The following is a 20918-nucleotide window of genomic DNA, read 5'->3' as shown; positions in this document are numbered from 1 at the left end:
TTGGCCAAGAAACATGAGCAATGGACATTAGACCAGTGGAAATCTGTCCTTTGGTTTGACGAGTCCAAATAAGCGATTTTTGGTTCTAACCTCTGTGTCTTTGTGAGACACAGAGTAGGTGAACAGATGATCTCCGCATGTGTGGCGACAGTCAGTGATTTATTTAGAATTCAAGGCACACTTAATCAGCAAGGCTACCACAGCATTCTGCAGTGATGCGCCATCCCATCTGGTTTGCACAGTGGGACTATCATTTGTTTTTCAACAGGACAATGACCCAACACACCTCCAGGCTGTGTAAGGGCTATTTGACCAATGAGAGTGACGGAGAGCTGCATCAGATGACCTAGCCTCCACAATCACCCGACCTCAACCCAATTGAGATGGCTTGGGATGAGTTGGACCGCAGAGTGAAGGAAAAGCAGTGCTCAGCATATGTGGGAACTCCTTCAAGACTGTTGGAAAAGCATTCCAGGTGAAGCTGGTTGAGAGAATGCCAAGAGTGTGCAAAGCTGTCATCAAGGCAAAGGGTGGCTACTTTGAAGAACCTCAAATATAAAATATATTTTGATTTGTTTAACACTTTTTTGGTTACTACAGGATTCCATATGTGTTATTTCATAGTTGTGATGTCTTCGCTATTATTCTACAATGTAAAAAATAGTAAAATAAAGAAAACCCTTGAATGGGGGGGGGGGGGGGGTGTTAAGCAATGAGAGATAAAGACATTCCTACAGTAGTGCTGTACATGAGACTACAGGTGGATTCCAATCCTCTACCCTGGTTGCCTCGCATCTAAATAGCCCCACCTACTGTAGCTATATCTAGTCTAGAGGTCGACCGATTAATCGGCATTGCTGATTTTCAACTTTTCATAACAATCGGTAATCTGCATTTTTGGACGCTGATTATATTGCATTCCACTAGGAAATTGCGTGGCAGGCTGACCACCTGTTAAGCGAGTGCAGCAAGGAGCCAAGGTAAGGTGCTAGCTAGCATTAAACTTATCTTATAAAAAACAATCAATCACTAGTTAACTACACATGGTTGATGATATTACTAGTTTAACTAGCGTGTCCTGCGTTGCATATAATCAATGCGGTGCCTGTTAAATTATCATCAATCACAGCCTACTTCGCCAAACGGGGGATGATTTAACAAAAGCGCATTCGTGAAAAAAAGCACAATCGTTGCACCAATGTACCTAACCATAAACATCAATGCCTTTCTTAAAATCAATACACATGTATATTTTTTAAAACCTGCATATTTAGCTAAAATTCATGTAAGCAATATTAACTAGGGAAATTGTGTCACTTCTCTTGCGTTCAGTGCAAGCAGAGTCAGGGTATATGCAGCAGTTTGGGCCGCCTGGCTCGTTGCGAACTGTGTGAAGACCATTTCTTCCTAACAAAGACCGTAATTAATTTGACAGAATTTTACATAATTATGACATAACATTGCAGGTTGTGCAATGCAACAACAATATTTAGACTTAGGGTTGCTACCCGTTCGATAAAATACGGAACGGTTTCGTATTTCACTGAAAGAATAAACGTTTTGTTTTCGAAATGATAGTTTCCGGATTTGACCATATTAATGACCTACGGATCATATTTGTGTGTTTATTATATGATAATTAAGTCTATGATTTGATAGAGCAGTCTGCCTACCACCGCTCAGTCAGCAGCAGGCTCGTAAGCATTCATTCAAACAGCACTTTCCTGCGTTTGCGAGCAGCTCTTAGCAATGCTTGAAGCACAGCGCTGTTTATGACTTCAAGCCTATCAACTCCCGAGATTAGGCTGGCAATACTATAGTGCCTGTAAGAACATACAATAGTCAAAGGTATATGAAATACAAATGGTATAGAGAGAGAAATAGTCCTATAATTCCTATAATAACTACAACCTAAAACTTAACTGGGAATATTGAAGACTCATGTTAAAAGGAACCACCAGCTTTTATATGTTCTCATGTTCTGAGCAAGGAACTTAAACGTTAGTTTTTTTACATGGCACATACTGCACTTTTACTTTCTTCTCCAACACTGTGTTTTTGCATTATTTAAACCAAATTGAACACGTTTCATTATTTATTTGAGACTAAATTGATTTTATTTCTGTAATATATTAAGTTAAAATAAGTGCTCATTCAATATTGTTGTAATTGTCATTATTACACACATATATAAAATAAAACATGTAAAACAATTGACCAATTTATCGGTATCGGCTTTTTTGGGTCCTCCAATAAATCGGTATCGGCGTTGAAAAATCATAATCGGTCAACCTCTAATCTAGTCAGCCAGACATGTTGCGTACACCTGCTGTGGTTCAGTCAGCAAAGATCTAGCTAAGGAAAAGATCTAGCTAAGGAAAACAATGGGTTAATAGATTGGACTCGGGCCTGAGTGTGTGGGCTGAGAGTCTTAGCTTTAAGGCGGTGAACTGGGATAAGGGAAACCAGACAATATGCTCACCTCTGCCCTGACCCAGGTCTACAGCCAGCCAATCAACCGCAGCATTACTGAACAGCCAATCAACAGTAATGTTACAGGAAGATTGAGGAGACAGAGGGAACTCAAAGCCCTATTAAAATAGGCCCAACTCTGTATTATTTATGGGGTTAGTAGTATCTCTCTCCAAAGCTGAGAAGGTCAGGCATAAAGGAACATTGGCCCAAGGCAGAGTGAGAGAGATGGGCTAGGGGTGGGGTGTAGTGATCAGTGGATGGACCTCTCTTCCTTCTCCAAGGACTGAGAGGTACCCTGGCAGAAATGAGAGCATCAGGTACAGCCAAAGCAGCATCCATGCGTACGTGCAACGGAGGCTGCCAAACACTCGCACACGCACGCACTTGCGCACGCACCCGTACACACTCACGCACGCTCGCACTCGCGCACACACACACGCGCACAGAGCTTGGCTGAGGTTGCACCAACATCTGGTGTGCTGTGTGTGGGCCGGCCACTCCAAGGCCAGGCAGAGAGAAAGCAGACCAATGTGCCAGCGGGCATAAGCACCCACCAGAGACTGGCACCCGGAGCTCTGCCAGCGCCTGGAGAGGAGAAGGGGAATGTAATAACACTATACCCTCTCAAACATGTGGTATGTGTGTTTGAGAGGCAGGATGTGTGTGTGTGTGTGTGTGTGTGTGTGTGTGTGTGTGTGTGTGTGTGTGTAAATTGTATTGTAATCTATTTAACTATTATCAGTGTGGGCTGACCTGTTTGATCACACACACGCAGTTAAGGTCACATATAAAGGGCATTTTGTCTCTGGCAGTGTTTTCTGTGTGGGGAAGTGGAGAAACCGAATCCTCCACCCACTCAGTGCCCACAGCACCATTTTTCAGACTGTGTGTATGTCTGTGTGTTTTATTACAGAGAGAACCCATAGCAAAGGCCTGGTTGCTATGCTACGGAAGCTCAGCCGGGACCAGCTTTTGAGGCAGTCAAAGAAACCCCTCCAACTCACACAAGACACTGCCCAGACGGACAAACAGACTGCTCTTTCATTACAAACACAAATCTAAACACTAGTTCTCTCTCTGTGGAGAGGCATTACAAGAGGCACGACTGCTCTTTGTGCCAACTGTGTACAGAGCCCATGTGAAAAGTGTGTGTGTGTGTGTGTGTGTGTGTGTATAAAACAGAGAGGGGCATATGAGATTATTTGTGGCTGCTGACCCTTGCCTGACTACTGCAGGCTGCTCTCTTTCCTCACTGTCAGGGTATCAGGGCAGAAAGACAGAGATCCTTAGCATTGTCCAAGAACTATGAAATAAGGAAACATGTTTGAAATGGCACTAGGGGTATTTTAAACTGAACTTGATAAAAAAATATAAATAATGAAGAGTTTTTATTTTATTCTGTAAGCCATGGTATTCTATGTAGTAGTAGGTAATAGGCTTAGTAGTACCAAATGAATGGACATAAATAGGATACAACACTGGTGATGATTCATTCACTGACTTTTTTATCAGGACGATTCGAATATTGGAAAGGGGGGGTGACTTCTCTTTGTCGATTCAACATAAACTTACCACATTCATTGTGCAAACGTGATTGTACAGCTATAAAATTGTGTTTTGACAACATAACTCTTGATAATTCAACCAATTAAAGCGGTTGAGATAGAAAAGTTGTAGCCGTATAGGCCTGCTTTCCTATCCAGTCCAAATCACCGAGCACTACAGGTGGTGCAGGGCAGATATGTAACTACTTCCTATTCTGTCTATAGGTCTAACTGTGTGTGAAGTGGCTACTACCTAGATTCATTTGGAAGTTGAGAAATGTTGGTATAAATAGGGGGAAATAAATTGGGACAAAAAATGTGCATTTGCTTTACAGGTAGCTAGGATAATTAAGCTCGCTAAAAGGCTACATCTGGATGCTTTGCCCATCAATATTAAATGGACTCCAGCACAGAGTTGTATCGATAATAAACAACTCACCATGAGCCACAACTTCCTCATCAATGCCTGGAATTGTCTGTGTCAACAAACAATACTTACCATTGCGCCAACTCCCACTGTTTAACATTTAATGCACTTCATCAGCATGCCTAGCACAACTATCTGTGTGGACACTTGGGTCTTAACTTTATGAAGGGCAGTAAAAGGTAAGCAGCGGCCTGGTCTCAGACGAGACGTAACATAATAAATAAAAAGTAAATCCGGGAAACTCAAATGAGTATGATATTTTACATTTGGTATGTTACATATGACAGAAGATTACTTAAGGCTAAAATGAAAGGAGTGTGGTTGGGTGGGTGGGCATATAATGTGAACGTCAAGCAACCAAAAGTTTGGGTGTTTGAATCTCATCGACAAATTCAGCATTTTAGAAAATACTTACTATTTTGTTATTTTACAACTACTTAACAGGTTGGCTAACAGTTTCCCTAACCCTAGCCTAGCTACCGTTAGTAACCTAGCTAGCGTTAGCAAATCTAGACAACGTTAGCCACAACGAATTGAGATTTGTAACATATAATAACATATTGCAATTCATAACGTAGCGTACGAATTGCAATTCGTAACATAGCGTACGAATTGCAATTCGTAACATAGCGTACAAATTGCAATTCGTAACATAGCGTACAAATTGCAATTCGTAACATAGCGTACAAATTGCAATTCGTAACATAGCGTACAAATTGCAATTCGTAACATAGCGTACAAATTGCAATTCGTAACATAGCGTACAAATTGCAATTCGTAACATAGCGTACAAATTGCAATTCATAACATGACTTTCAAATTGCAGTTCGTAACATAGCATACGAAATGGATGATGGACATCCAAAAAAATGAATACATACCATTTAGAGGTGTGAACATTTAAACATTAAATGTAAACCAAATTGGGATCCTAACGTTCAGAAAAAAAATCCCTTACTGAAAAACTGTTTTTCTTCACAAAATTACAAATCACATTGCAGTTATCACAAAATTACCACTAACAGGTCCCGATCATCATCATAAAGAGAAAATAAAATTTTACAAATACCTAACGCAACAATGCTGTAATGTTAGGAGAAAAATACATGTTTGCTACTTTATTAACAGGAGCTGTAATGCACGAGGGAGAGCGAGAGGCTTGAAGCAGAGCAGCAGATCAAATGTTTGTGACTAGGGGAGCAGGAAGAGGGAAAAAAGATAGCAACCAGATCGACTCGCGCTGGTAGACTCACTTATTGCTAGTTATTTATCATCTCATCTGATTACATAGTACCTGTTTTGACTGCATCAAACAGAGAGACGTTAGTTAAGCTAGCTAACGTTAGCTAGGCTAATTGAGACTACATAACTCACCTTCCGAAAACCGACAGTAAATAACAACTCCATTCAGATGATTCATTATAGCTTACCTGTTGGCTCTTGGTGTAGCTGGTCCTTATCATTTAACTTTTAGTTCTGTCATTATAATTCCATCTTCCATTGATGAGCCTATAGATCCACTACATGGGCAAAAGTATGTGGACACCCTTCAACTTAGTGGATTCGGCTATTTCAGTCACACCTGTTGCCGACAGGTGTATAAGATCGAGCACAAATCCATGCAATCTCCATAGACAAATATTGGCACCTTTCTAACAAGTCAGTTCATTAGATTTCTGCCCTACTAGAGCTGCCCCAGTCAACTGTAAGTGGTAGGCCACACAAGCTCAGAACGGGACAGCCGAGTGCTGAAACACGTAAAAATCATCTTTCCTCGGTTGCAACACTCACTACAGAGTTCCAAACTGCCTCTCGAAGCAACGTCAGCACAAGAACTGTTCATCAGGAGCTTCATGAAATGGGTTTCCATGGCAGAGCAGCCGCACACAAGCCTAAGATCACCATGCGCAATGCCAAGCGTTGGCTGGAGTGGTGTAAAGCTTGCCGCCATAGGACTCCGGAGCAGTGGAAATGCATTCTCTAGAGTGATGAATGACACCTCACATTCTGGCAGACAAACGGACTAATCTGGGTTTGGGGGATGCCAGGAGAACGCTACCTGCCCGAATGCATAGTGCAAACTGTCAAGTTTGGCGGAGGAGGAATAATGGTCTGGGGCTGTTTTTCATGGTTTGGACTAGGCCCCTTAGTTCCAGTGAAGGGAAATCTTAACGCTAAAGCATACTATGACATTCTAGACAATTCTGTACTTCCAACTTTGTGGCAACAGTTTGGGGAAGGCCCTTTCCTCTTTCAGCATGACAATGCCCCCGTGCACAAAGCAAGATCCATACAGAAGTGGTTCATCGAGATCGGTGCGGAAGAACTTGACTGGCCTGCACAGAGCCCTGACCTCAACCCCATCGAACACCTTTGGGATGAATTGGAACTCCATATTAATGCCCATGATTTTGGAATGAGATGTTCAACAAGCAGGTGTCCACATACTTTTAGCCATGTAGTGTATCTACTAATAACTTGCCATAGGGAGGGTCTAGCTCTGTGACCGTAGCCTAGTACCAGTTTGATGACTTGTGATTGGATGACGACAAGCTACATGCGGCACTCATGAAAAAAGCAAGGGCACCAGCAGCATAAATTATACAATTTTCTCTCACCGCAGGAAGCCGATGTAGACCATCTGCAATGTGAATTCACGTGGACTTTAATGAATTTCGTATTGTTTGAATGGAAAACCGAGAAAGAAAACGTCTGTTTAAACGTTAATTGCTTCCCCATTTGTCACATCTAATACCAAACTAAACATAACATATACTAAATGGAGGGAGATTCACATTAACTATGTTACGTCTACCCCCGAGTCCAGGTTGCGTTTGTTAATGCAGATAATTCCAGGCTAATTCCAACGCGTAGAATTTGTATCCTCACTAGGGTGGTTGGCATAGCCTACCTATGGATGGCATGTGAAACCGCAGCACGACATAACTCATTGCTAATAAAAAAAAATGAATAGGCTTTAAACGATGCATCTGTCAGCAAATGGCGTATCTTTCTTTGATGCAGGAGGCTGTGACGGGTAAACACATCCATTCCTCATCGTTCAGGCCATTCGGCGGCAAGAGACACGATGGGGAGGGCTCGTGAGCCACTGCACGAGAAATGCGATTCTCAGCAACAACGCTGACAGTACCGCAAAGTGATACAATGGAACACAATAGCTGATAACGCGAATATATTCTCTCCCTGATATCATAACGTCCACTACCTGTCATAAACAGGCCAGTAGGCTATAGTTTATTGGCTTGCTGTATGATACTGTAAACATGATTTGTTTGTGTGATCCGCTCTCATGCTTCTGGGTGGAAGCCAGGCAGGAAACTTTCATTCGTGGGTGGCATTTGTAATACAATGTATCGGTTTGCGAGTTCCATGTTCGCAATTTCGCTCTTTGTGGCATAACTACAAACTATCCCTAACCGAGTTTTTTTTCGGTCGAGCCGAAAAGCCAAGAATGTGTTAAGCCGCATTATCCCGAAACGGGATAGGATTGAGGCACTGCTACAAAAGGTAACTAACTACGTTACTATACCCATTCTCCCATGTAGCTCATCGCTACTACAGTAGCCAATAGTCCCAGACCTGGTAAAGAAACATGGATCGCCTTATTTACTCAGAACACAGCCACACGTGCAAAATACCATTCAATAACTCTTAATCAAATCGTTTAATTCTACAATTGATCCCCTTAAATCAATTAGGCTACAGGAGAAACGATGAAAGCGCCACAAACGTCAAATGAGTGAAAGGAAAACCAAGCCAACCAGAGCCGCGGAATGCAGGTCTGTGACCAATGGGAGAGCTTGATTAGTGTTTCTGCAGTCTACCAACATTGACTCTGCTGCAGGAGGCCGTCCGGGGGTTTGGCTAGGTAGGCCTCGATGAATATAAATAAGAACAAAGTTTGGAGCTATTAAACCATATTCTCGATTGTAAACAAAACACTGGAATAATCCCGCATACCGAGTCGTTCAATGCGGACAACACTACACAAACGCGTGCCCCTGGTTCCCATCACGTATGCTACTTTCAAAGCCGCAGTCCGCTTGCTAGCGTTTAGCCAACAGTAGTACACTGACATCCATATCGGGGAAGTTGATAAGTTATATTTCCCAGAACATTTTGAAAATCGAAAGGACAGGTTTACCTTGTTCTAACTCGACGTGTCCGTCTTGATCACATCGCTGCGTGTGTTTTCCCAGCCAAACTAGAGTAAAACATGTCCATTGTCCCGTACCAGGAAGTCAGCGCTCTCCCAGAACAGAACACTTCTCAAACTCACTATGGAACCCCTGCAGGGCGCTGTGTAATCAATCCCACTCCAGGTAGCAATGCGCCGCACGACAGGTTTATCTCACCCGCCATGTTGGATCCGAAACGAGGTTGCGGCACATAGGCGGCGAATATTAAATTATCACTAGTTGTCACTTGCACCTTTTTAATTGATAGAAAAACACTTACCAACAAAGGAAAAGTAGTCTCATAGTCTTCGTATGCATAATGAAAAGTACTGCGCACGAGTCTTGCTAATAGCCTGTTAATAAACCTGGTAGCCTATAAATTCGTGATATTGATATTAAAGGAACAAACTATTGCTCCGCGTTCTCATATCATACATTTCAAGTGAAAACATCAGGTGGCCTGAAAGTATTTTATAGGTTATTTAGAATAGGCTACTTAAAAATATAAAAAATTACACAAAATGAATTCTGCAATTCTGTTATTATTTGTAACCAGCAACTCATAGCCTTAACTCTTCAAATCAAATCAAATGTATTTGTCACATACACATGGTTAGCAGGTGTTAATGCAAGTGTAGCGAAATGCTTGTGCTTCTAGTTCTGACCATGCAGTAATATCTAACAAGTAATCTAACCTAACAATTTCACAACAACTACCTTATACACACAAGTGTAAAGGAATGAATACGAATATGTACATAAAAATATATAAATGAGTGATGGCCGAACGGCATAGGCAAGATGGTATAGAGTACAGTATATACATGTGAGATGAGCAATGCATGGTATGAAAACATTATATGAAGTGACATTGTTTAAAGTGGCCGACATTGTTTAAAGTGTATTTGTTATTGAATGCTGAAGATCACTGTGATTACTGATCACTACTAAAGTGTATATTGTGCAAAGTGATACTGCTCTTCTTATCTTAGCGGGCCATCAACAAAACAAACCAACCTCTATTTATTCTTAGTGTGAAGTATCCACTGTACTATGCTTGGCTGGACTGTTTCACACAAAACTCAGTCAGTCCACTGAGGTAGGATATCCTCTTATCTATACTGTATAGTGTTTACATACCAGTGATCCCACTGAGGGAGAGGAAACTGCTTGTATGCACAACCAAGTCAGCCAGATTGGGCACTTATTATCTGATCAATACATTATCAACTTATAACAATTTATAACAATGTACAAATAGAATGTTAAAACAATGTTATAACATGACCTGAACCTATCCATATGATCTGAAGGTTTTGCAAAGCTGCACAGTACCAATAGCCCATGACTAAGGCCCTTGAGAACAAACAAAGTAGTTGTGTTTGCAGGACAGTGATAAGCTTTTGTACACAGATAGTGGGGATGGGCACATATTGTATTCTACAGAACCCATTAATCCTGAAAGTAGTTTTATGCCTGCCAGTTTCCAGGTACATTATGTACAGTACCCACTTTTTAAAACACTTTTTATGACACATCTAGATACTGGACTGGATGTCTAATATTATACCAGCCCCAGTATGGGTCGTAGTCTTAGTATAAAATTCTGTTTGGTTCTGTTGTGTGTGTATGAAATGGACGTCAGTGCGCTGCTAACATTTTTGCTTTCCTCCACTGTCCCTGTCCCCATACCAGGCTTGAACCAGTGATTCTCTGCTCGCAAACACACATGACTGCCCTCTTTGACAACGTACCAACCGTTTCTGCTATCAAAAAATATCTAATTCGATAGCTTCATCGGCGACCTTTCAACCTAGCTGTGGAGTGAGTTTACGGTACGTTCTTAACTTCGTTACACTCACCCCTTCTAAACTACACAGCTAGTGACCCCGGCCGTTGAGCTGAGCCCAACTGCGTATCTGGGTCACGGCACCAGTGAAACAGTCGTCAGTGTGCTGCTAAAGGTATGGCTTTCTCCACTGTCTCTGTCTCCATACCGGGCTTAAACCAGTGATCCTCCACTCGCGAACACACATAACCGCCCTCCTTGAAAACATACCAACCATTTCTGCTATCCAAAAATATCTAATTTGATAGCTCCATTGGCGACATTTCTAGGTAGCTGTGGAGGGAGTTTACGGTACGTTCTTAACTCTGTTACTTGTGCTTCCTAGTGATGTGGCCCTCTTCTAACAGAGGCTTTGAGAAACAAAGATGGTGTATAATGTGTGCAGCGCAGTGCGGTAGAGTATTTACCTTTGAGAGTGTTATTGGAAGAACATAGAGACTGCTTAAAGGTTATGCTAACTGGGGCCTGTGCCTCCTTGGCTGACTTCAAATTAGAATAAATCGTTCTTCGATTTCACTACAAGTCACTAGCAATGTCTACACATTGACGTGTTTGTTTTGAGGTTACTATATAATGAGACTAGACACAATACACAAGGTATACTGTAGCAAGGTTTGATGTTTATTACGTCTTTATGGATTTCAAACATCTAAATTCTATTCCGAAACAGTCACAACAATTTAGTCAAGCAATGTATGCATTTATGTGTTTGTCACTTGTTGTTGAACACACAGTATGGCAGACATTAATGAACCGCACCATTAATGAACCGCTCCATTCAATTAGAAAGCAAACTAGGAGTGCTGTAGAGAAGTCACAAACAAACAAATGAAACTATTTCACCAGCGTCAGGGGTCAATAACCTTTTACAGAACAGTTAGCTAGTCTAGGTGTCTGAGTCACAGGTGGTAATCTGTTGACAGCAGTGCAATCTCTTGTTATCTATCTCTCCCAGTTAGAAACTCTGTCTCGCTCACCTTGTTAGTGTCACACTTTATGTCCCATCAGTTATATTAATGTCACACCTAACGAGGTTAAGGCATTGGGGAGAGTGTCACACTCCCACAGTTCACCCGCTGCGTGTGTTGATTTCATGGCCTATTAGGCCTGTGATTGTGGCAGCGGTGTCTGCAAACCAAGTCTGCCCCAACAAGAGTAACTACTCAAATAAAGAGCACAGTATGCTGCCTGACTGATACACAGAGGGATACCAGTAGATTATTTTCACTTTGTGTACAGTTTTTGTTTGCAGAAATTATTTAATCATTTTATTACAGTCCTGGAGGACATTTAAGTACAGCCCTCAGAAAACAAGAATAGTCTGTCTATCCCAGGAGGGGAGAAGTGGAGGCAGTCTCCATCCTAATGATCCTCCTTCATGTTGGTGACTGTGGACCCACAGATACACAGGGGTTCTCTGGGTGTGGACCAGGAATCAAACACCCACGAGGAGCACAGGATGCTTCCCACACTGGAGAGTCTGCATAGGAACAAGCAGGAGAGGTAAACGAACAACACACCCAAGCTTCAATAGGAATCATGTAATAGTAGATCACATTTATGGGCTCTAATCACCTCATAACCTTAATGGTTTACCTTTTACACTTCATGCACAAGTGATAGGTAGCATTTACTGTGGCCTTTTGGTATTTGAAGGAAAATACTTATTTAATGGTGCATAAAGTTTAACAGCATCGTATGTTTTTATGAGACTGTTTAGATCAGACGAATGGAAATAAAAGCATATTCCAAGCTGTATGTTCCTTCATAGTCACAAGATGGCAGCAGAGTACTGTATAAATCCAATAGGGGGTAAGTCATTTTGGGAGCATTTCTGAAAATGCAAATTTTGGATATTAACTCTACATACATTGAATAAATATTTTGCCCAAAAACATCCAGTGTCTATTTGGTTATTACAAAGTTTGTTTAAAGTACTATGAGATAACAAAAGTAGGCCTTCCTTTGTATTTTGTATTTGTATTTATTAGGGATCCACATTAGCTGCTGCCAAAGCAGGAGCTACTCTTCCTGGGGTCCAAACACACCAAAGCACCCACATTACATATAAAACAGATAAAACAGTGAACTATGTTTGTACTGAATGAGCTAAAGATCAAACAGTACATCATATAACATCATTACATCACCACATATCCACAACACAAAATGTTCAATACCACCATACAACATCACAATGTGTGCGTATGCATGTGTCTGTACCTTTGTGTGTGTCTCTTCACAGTCCCCGTTGTTCCATAAGGTGTATTTTTACGCTTTTTAAATCTGATTATACTGCTTGCATCAGTTACCTGATGTGGAATAGAGTTCCATGTAGTCATGGCTCTATGTAGTACTGTGCGCCTCCCATAGTCTGTTCTGGACTTGGGGACTGTCTGTCTGTCTGGTGGCATGTCTTGTGGGGTATGCATGAGTGTCCGAGCTGTCTGCTAGTATTTTAAACAGATAGCTTGGTGCATTCAGCTTGTTTGTCAACTCCTCTTACAAAAACAAGTAATGGTGAAGTCAATCTCTCTTCCACTTTGAGCCACGAGAGATTGACATGCATGTCATTAATGTTAGCTCTCCATGTACTTTTAAGGGCCAGCCTTGCTGCCCTGTTCTGAGCCAACTGCAATTTTCAAGTCCCTCTTTGTGGCACCTGACTACACTACTGAACAGTAGTCTAGGTGCGATAAAACTAGGGCCTATAGGACCTGCCTTGTTAAGGCAGAGCGGCGCATTGTTAAGTGTTGCAGTCATTTCAGTCGCTCTAGTAGATGACGTGTATAGTGTTGAGTCATCCGCATACGTAAGCACACTGGACTTACTCAAAGCCAGTTCCATTTCATTAGTATAGATTGAAAAAAAGCAAAGGGCCTAAAAAGCTACCCTGGGGAATTCCTGATTCTACCTGGATTGTTTGAGATGCTTCCTTTAAAGAACACCCTCTGTGTTCTGTTAGACAACTCTTTATCCCCATTATAGCAAGGGGTGTAAAGCCATAACACATACATTTTGTCCAGCAGCAGACTATGATCAATAATGTCAAAAGCTGCGCTGAAGTCTAACAAGACAGCCCCCACTATCATGACACAAGGCGAGACCCAGATGCAGAGAGAGGAGGCAGATGGTTGGAGTCTTACAATATTTATTAATCCAATAGGGGAAGGCAAGAGAATGGTCGTGGACAGACAAAAGGGTCAAAACCAGTTCAGAGTCCAAAAAGAACCGAAGGGCAGGCAGAAGGATCAGGCAGGCAGGAAAGTAGTCCAGAGTCATGCATGGGTCAAAACCGGGAGGACTATCAAAAGGAGTACAAGAAAAACACGCTGGTTGACTTGACTAACATACAAGACAAACTGGCACAGAGAGACAGGAAACACAGGGATGAATACACTGGGGAAAATAAGCGACACCTGGAGGGGGTGGAGACAATCACAGGAACAGGTCAAACGGATCAGGGCGTGACACCCACAATCATTTTATCATCAATTTCTCTCAGCCAATCATCAGTCATTTGTGTAAGTGCTGTGCTTGTTGAGTGTCCTTCCCTATAAGCGTGCTGAAAGTCTGTTGTCAATTTGTTTACTGTCAAATAGCATTGTATCAAACACAATTTTTCCCAGAAGTTTACTAAGGGTTGGTAACAGTCTGATTGGTCGGCTATTTGAGCCAGTGAAGGGGGCTTTACTATTCTTAGATAGCAGAATGGCTTTAGCTTCCCTCCAGGCCTGAGGGCACACTCTCTCTAGTAGGCTTAAATTGAAGATGTGGCAATATCGTCCACTATTATCCTCAGTGATTTTCCATCCATATTGTCAGACCCCGGTGGCTTGTCATTGTTGATAGACAACAATAAAACATTTCACCTCTTCCACACTGACTTAACGGAATTCAAAAGTACAATTCTTGTCTTTCATAATTTGGCCAGATATACTTGGATGTGTTTGCTTATCTTGCCAATGAAAAAGTCATTAAAGCAGTTGGCAATATCAGTGGGTTTTGTGATGAATGAGCCATCTGATTCAATGAACGATGGAGCCGAGTTGGCTTTTTTCCCCAAAATATAATTTAAGGTTCTCCAAAGCTATCATTCTTTATATCATTTATCTTTGTTTCATAGTATAGTTTGTTTTTATTTTTATTTTGTTTAGTCACATGATTTCTTAATTTGCAGTACGTTTGCCAATCAGTTGGGCTGCCAGACTTATTTGCCATACCTTTTGCCTCATTCCTCTCAACCACACATTTTTTCAATTCCTCATCAATCCAAGGAGATTTAACAGTTTTTACAGTCATTTTCTTAATGGGTGCATGCTTATTAGTGACTGGAATAAGCCATTTCATAAATGTGTCAAGTGCAGTGTCTGGTTGCTCCTCATTACACACCACATCATCAACATATGAATCACTACAAAACGTATTGTATGACCTCTTATACACTATATTAGGTCCAGCCTTTGGAACTTTGGTTTTCCTAGATATGGCTAGTATATTGTGATCACTACATCCTATGGATTTGGATACTGCTTTAAAGCAAATTTCTGCAGCATTAGTAAAGATGTGATCAATACATGTGGATGATTTCATTCCTGTGCTGTTTGTAACTACCTTGGTAGGTTGACTGATAACCTGAACCATGTTGCAGGCACTGGTTACAGTTTCAAGCTTTTTCTTGAGTGGGCAGCTTGATGAGAGCCAGTCAATATTTAAATCACCCAGAAAATGTACTTCTCTGTTGATATCACATACATTATCAAGCATTTCACACATATTATCCAGATACTGACTGTTAGCAGTTGGTAGTGTATAGCAGCTTCCCACAAGAATGGGCTTTAGGTGAGGCAAATGAACCTGTAGCCATATTACTTCCACAGTATTTAACATTTGTGATCGTCTCTAAGCTTTACAGGAATGTGGTTCTGAATATTGACCACAACACCGCCCCCCCGTTGGCATTTCTGTCTTTTCGGTTGATGTTATAACCATGTATTGCTCCACTGTATCATCAAAAGTATTATCTAAGTGCGTTTCAGAGATAGTCAGAATATGAATGTCATCTGTTACAAGCAAGTTATTAACTTCATGGACCTTGTTTCTCAGGATGCATATGTTAATATGGGCTATTTTTAGCACTTTGCTGGGTTGCTTGATTGTTTTTATTGCTTTACTGCAAAGCTTATCAGAAGTAGACTTGCTCATGTTATTTATAAATAATAGTATAAATATTCAAGCTGATTGTGCAGCTCACCCTGCACTAAGGTCTTCCTACTAGGGCACACCGCCTCAGTGCTAACAGTGTAACTCTGGTTCATAGGCTCATGATTACAGCATACAATAGCTGTAGGATCAACAGAGGTATTCAGGGCAGTTAGGGGGACATAAATTAAGTGACTTACATTGTATCTGCCAACGCCTCTGGGATAATGTACATTTGATGCAGCATTATGACGACTCATTGTCACAATGGTAGGGATTAACTGAGCCGGTCTTGGGTCATTGATAAGTCATTGTTTCAACGCAGCGTTGAAATCCGTGGACAGAGTCCAGGAGCCAAGATGATTTGGATGGACTTCGTCATTCCTGTAGAGTATCTTCTGTTTCCAGAAGGTGTCAAAGTTATCAATAAAAGTGACTCCAGCAGAGCTACAGTAGTCTTTTAGCCAGGTGTGTAATACCAGTAGCCTGCTGAATCTTTTACACCCACGGCCAAACAATGGTACTGGACTTGAAATTATTGGCCGTTTTTTGTAGTCTTTTAATGCTAAAATCAGTTCTTTACAATCCATTTTAAGATGTTCCGAGCTAACCCTCCTGATGTTGTTTGATCCCACATGGACTGCGACAGTGTTAGCTCCCGGCATCTGTCGTAGAACAGTCGGAAGCAGCCTTGTGAAGTCCTGTACTCGTACTCCTGGGTAGCACAGGGTTTTTGCCTTGGGGACCGAGATGTTTCTCGCCATAGAGCTGTCTATGATGACAGCTTGTGATGTTGAATGGGCCGTTCTCTCAGGCAGCCTCACGGTCTGGTGAAGGTGGGAGCTCCGAGGATCTGAACCCGAGGTAGAAGCCACCAGAGAGCGAGACAGAACAGAGGACGAAGACACATGTACCTCCGGATCCGATCTTGAATGGGAAGCCCCCAAGGAAGAGGGCACCGGAACCTCTGGATCCAGGGTGGAAAAGCGGTTTCTGATCTGTGTCAGGTCCAGGCTCAACATCTCCAAGGAGACCCCCGTTGCCAGAGTACGCTTTCTTCGAATTCCACATCGAGTGATGTATCTCCATGGCTGGTTGGTTGGGTCGAGAACAGCTCAGTTCTGAAGGAAAGGGGGAGACTTCGGGGATTGAACCCTGCTGAGCACCGCCCAGTCGACTGTGGAGAGTCGACAAGGCGTCGACACTTCCACCAGACTAGAGCAGTGGCGGTGATGCCCACATATAGAATTCAACTTTGTTACAATTAGATTCTCAAGTTTTTGTTTGCTAAACCAAAGTGGAGATTGTGTATTCTAGATAAGGAATTCTATTTTGCTCATACTTTCATTGGATGCTCTTGAACCTGCAACCTAAATCTGGTGATGCAGAGGCCACCCCTCCTTCAAAGCCTCTCTGTGTGGCCATCCTGCCCTCTTCCTTATAATGATGAAGGAGAGTTTCTGAAGTTTGGCTTTAGAGTTGGGCATAGGATTTCAATCAACCATACGATGGTTAAGTCAATGATCAGGGAACAATTTTATTTGAAACTTCTGCCGTGGCTCAATTCAAACCTTGGGCTAGATTCTATCAGATCTGCGCTAGCCGACATCCACATAGCGGTAATGTTGACGGTGCAGGAGGTGGAACCGCATTAGAGATCCACAAGTGGCTCCTTGTGTTACTTTATCGCGGACACTGCCATTGGATGCAATGAAACCACACCCAACTTTATATCCGACAAATCCCATGCAGCCGCGTTAGAAGTTCATGCAGCCGCGTTACAAGTTCAAACATGTCAATGCGTGATGTTCTATTGTCTACACCTCGATTAGTCTGGTATAGGTGTTCCCATAGACACGTATAGGGGAAACACTTGACTTCGTGTAATTATTTCTAGCATCGATAGAGCCTACACTTTCTAGCACCGTTTTGAACTGCTAATGCAGTTGGGATAATAAGGAAGGGAGTGGTTGGTGATGCACAAGAGCACCCGCTCATCGATTTGTCATCTCCCACCGCAGTTACACCGCCAAACATCCTCTATGTGGATGTCAGCCAGTGCAGGTTAATGCTCGATCTGATTGAATCGAGGCCTACGTTATTGTTCAGTGGCTTTAGGTGTTGTGGAAGGTGAAGAGGGGGAGAGCGCTCTGGAATGACTCCCACCTTGTCCACCAGAGGTCATGAGTTCACTACTTTCTCAACTTGTCTCCTGTAATGGCAGTGGCAGCTAGTGTGAACTTATATTGAAGTTGTATGTACTATGCAGCCCTGGAATATGGTTTCTGTTACGTAATTCTGCAGCGGTGCCTTTCCATCTGAAATACACAGATATGTGGAGGAATCTGTGGCTGTGGGTTCAATCCTTAGCTTGTGTGTATTTCTTCACATTCAGAGTGTGAAAGTCAGTGGCTCTGTGTTAAGGTTCTCTCCTCTGAAGCGCAGGGTTGCAGGTTTGATCCCTGGCTCATCACCTGGTTGTGTTGACGCTCTGGGATAGTTGGAAGGCTGTCAGAATTCATGAGGATGAATACCTGGGGTCCCCTCTCCAGCGAAGTGCAGTGGTTATGGAGAAAAAAGTAACCTATTGTCTGGAAACGCAGGGGGGAACCCCAGGAATTTCCCCCCTCTGCTTATCATGCCTTTACAGCCAACACCACTTTGTGTGGCAGCAGCTCCCAAAGTGGCCCTGACTCACTGACCAGCGGAGTCCTCAGTAGGCAACCATGCCCAGGAGCTGGCACCTAGGTTCAAACCTACAACCCTGTGCTTAGGGGGAAAGATCCTTACTCTGTGGCATTGATAGGTGCAGAAATGTAATCAAAAGCACAGGTGGTGAGACTTGAACCCCAAACCCTTAGCTTCAAAGTAGATATTTATCCCCAGAGCCACTGACTCATCACACTTTTGCCGCTTCTCTTTGTATATTTGACATTGAGAGATGCAGAATTTTAGACAGAAGTGCCAGATATAAGATTTGAACCTATGACCTCTAGGTTGCAAGACAAGGACTCAACCCCAGAGCCACTGACATTGTGAGTTGGGGAGATGAACCTACCAGTCGTAGATTCCTTGTAGACCTTACTGTGGTCTTCTGGGCTCTGCCAGTGACACCCTTTGGCTCCCATGATGTAGATGCACCCGTGTCTGTTGCAATGTCCATAGACATTAGTGTCATTCATTTATATAATGATAATTAGAGCAGCATATTGGCCACTTTTAAAGTGTCACCTCCCTTTACAGTCAGTGGGACTGGGATGTCTCTGTCTGTTTGCAGCACCAACCTCAATCTGTTTGGAGTGTCTGCGTACCGCCTGTCGACAAACCTCAGCCGTAATATGAGCACTTTGATAGATTAGATGAGTTTCCTGTATCTCTGCTAGGAGGTGGGGGGCAACAGCTTCCTCTCTGGGTGATTAATCTTCATTAGGCTCATCAAACAATCCTCTCCCCATCTCCGTACTCTCTCTATTACACTTTCCCATCTCCTGTTCTCTCTCACACTTTCCCATCTCCTGTACTCTCTCACATTTTCCCATCTCCTGTACTCTCTCTATCACACTTTCCCATCTCCTGTACTCTCTGTATCACACTTTCCCATCTCCTGTACTCTCTCACACTTTCCCATCTCCTGTACTCTCACACACTTTCCCATCTCCTGTACTCTCACACTTTCCCATCTCCTGTACTCTCTCTATCACACTTTCCCATCTCCCGTACTCTTTCTATCACACTTTCCCATCTCCTGTACTCTCACACTTTCCCATCTCCTGTACTCTATCACACTTTCCCATCTCCTGTACTCTCTCACACTTTCCCATCTCCTGTACTCTCTCACACCTTCCCATCTCCTGTACTCTCTCACACTTTCCCATCTCCTGTACTCTCTCACACTTTCCCATCTCCTGTACTCTCACACTTTCCCATCTCCTGTACTCTCTCTATCACACTTTCCCATCTCCCGTACTCTTTCTATCACACTTTCCCATCTCCTGTACTCTCACACTTTCCCATCTCCTGTACTCTATCACACTTTCCCATCTCCTGTACTCTCTCACACTTTCCCATCTCCTGTACTCTCTCACACTTTCCCATCTCCTGTACTCTCTCACACCTTCCCATCTCCTGTACTCTCACACGTTCCCATCTCCTGTTCTCTCTCACTTTCCCATCTCCTGTACTCTCTTACACTTTCCTATCTCCTGTACTCACTCTCCCTCACTGTCCCGTCTCCTGTACTCACTCTCCCTCACTGTCCCGTCTCCTGTACTCACCCGCTCGCTCACACTTTTCCATCTCCTGTTCTCACCCGCTCTTTCACACTTTCCCATCTCCTGTTCTCTCTCACACTTTCCCATCTCCTGTTCTCACTCGCTCTTTCACACTTTCCCATCTCCTGTTCTCTCTCACACTTTCCCATCTCCTGTTCTCACTCGCTCTTTCACACTTTCCATCTCCTGTTCTCACCCGCTTTCTCACACTTTCCCATCTCCTGTTCTCACCCGCTCTCTCACTCTCTCCCACTTGCCCATCTTCATTGTTCTCAATCTCCCACACTTTCCCATCTCCTGTACTCACTTTCCCACAATGGTGGAAAAAGTACCCAACTATCATACTTGAGTAAAAGTAATGATACCTTAATAGAAAATGACTCAAGTAAAAGTAAAAGTCACCCAGTAAAATTCTACTTGAATAAAAGTATAAAAGTATTTTGTTTAAAATATACTTCAGTATCAAAAGTAAAAGTATAAATCATTTCAAATTCCATATATTAAGCAAACCAGATGACACCATTTTCTTGTTTTTATTTTATTTGCAGAAAGCAATGGGCACACTCCAACATTCAGACACAATTTACAAAGGAAGCATTAGTGTGTTTAGTGAGTCTGCCAGATCAGAGGCAGTAGAGATGACCAGGGATGTTCTCTGTTTAGTGAGTCTGCCAGATCAGAGGCAGTAGAGATGACCAGGGATGTTCTCTGTTTAGTGAGTCTGCCAGATCAGAGGCAGTAGGGATGACCAGGGATGTTCTCTGTTTAGTGAGTCTGCCAGATCAGAGGCAGTAGGGATGACCAGGGATGTTCTCTGTTTAGTGAGTCTGCCAGATCAGAGGCAGTAGGGATGACCAGGGATGTTCTCTGTTTAGTGAGTCTGCCAGATCAGAGGCAGTAGGGATGACCAGGGCTGTTCTCTGTTTAGTGAGTCTGCCTGCCAGATCAGAG

The 20918-nt window shown here is 42.7% G+C and overlaps 1 protein-coding gene across 1 annotated transcript in view; it reads right to left on the bottom strand.

Annotated features, from left to right (window-relative positions):
* LOC106609340 (USP6 N-terminal-like protein) overlaps positions 1-8833 on the bottom strand; it is a 70171-nt gene extending 61338 nt beyond the window's left edge. The window contains exon 1 of the mRNA XM_014208072.3: positions 8612-8833. The gene's annotated coding sequence lies outside the window, so the exon portion shown is untranslated. The remainder of the gene's footprint in view (positions 1-8611) is intronic.
* Positions 8834-20918: the final 12085 nt, after the last annotated feature.

The sequence above is a fragment of the Salmo salar genome, chromosome 07 (assembly GCF_965601325.2).
Source record: "Salmo salar chromosome 07, fSalSal1, whole genome shotgun sequence".
Classification (NCBI taxonomy): Eukaryota; Metazoa; Chordata; class Actinopteri; order Salmoniformes; family Salmonidae; genus Salmo; species Salmo salar.
Note: the sequence above shows the minus strand (reverse complement) of the source record. Positions and strands in the feature narration are given on the sequence as shown.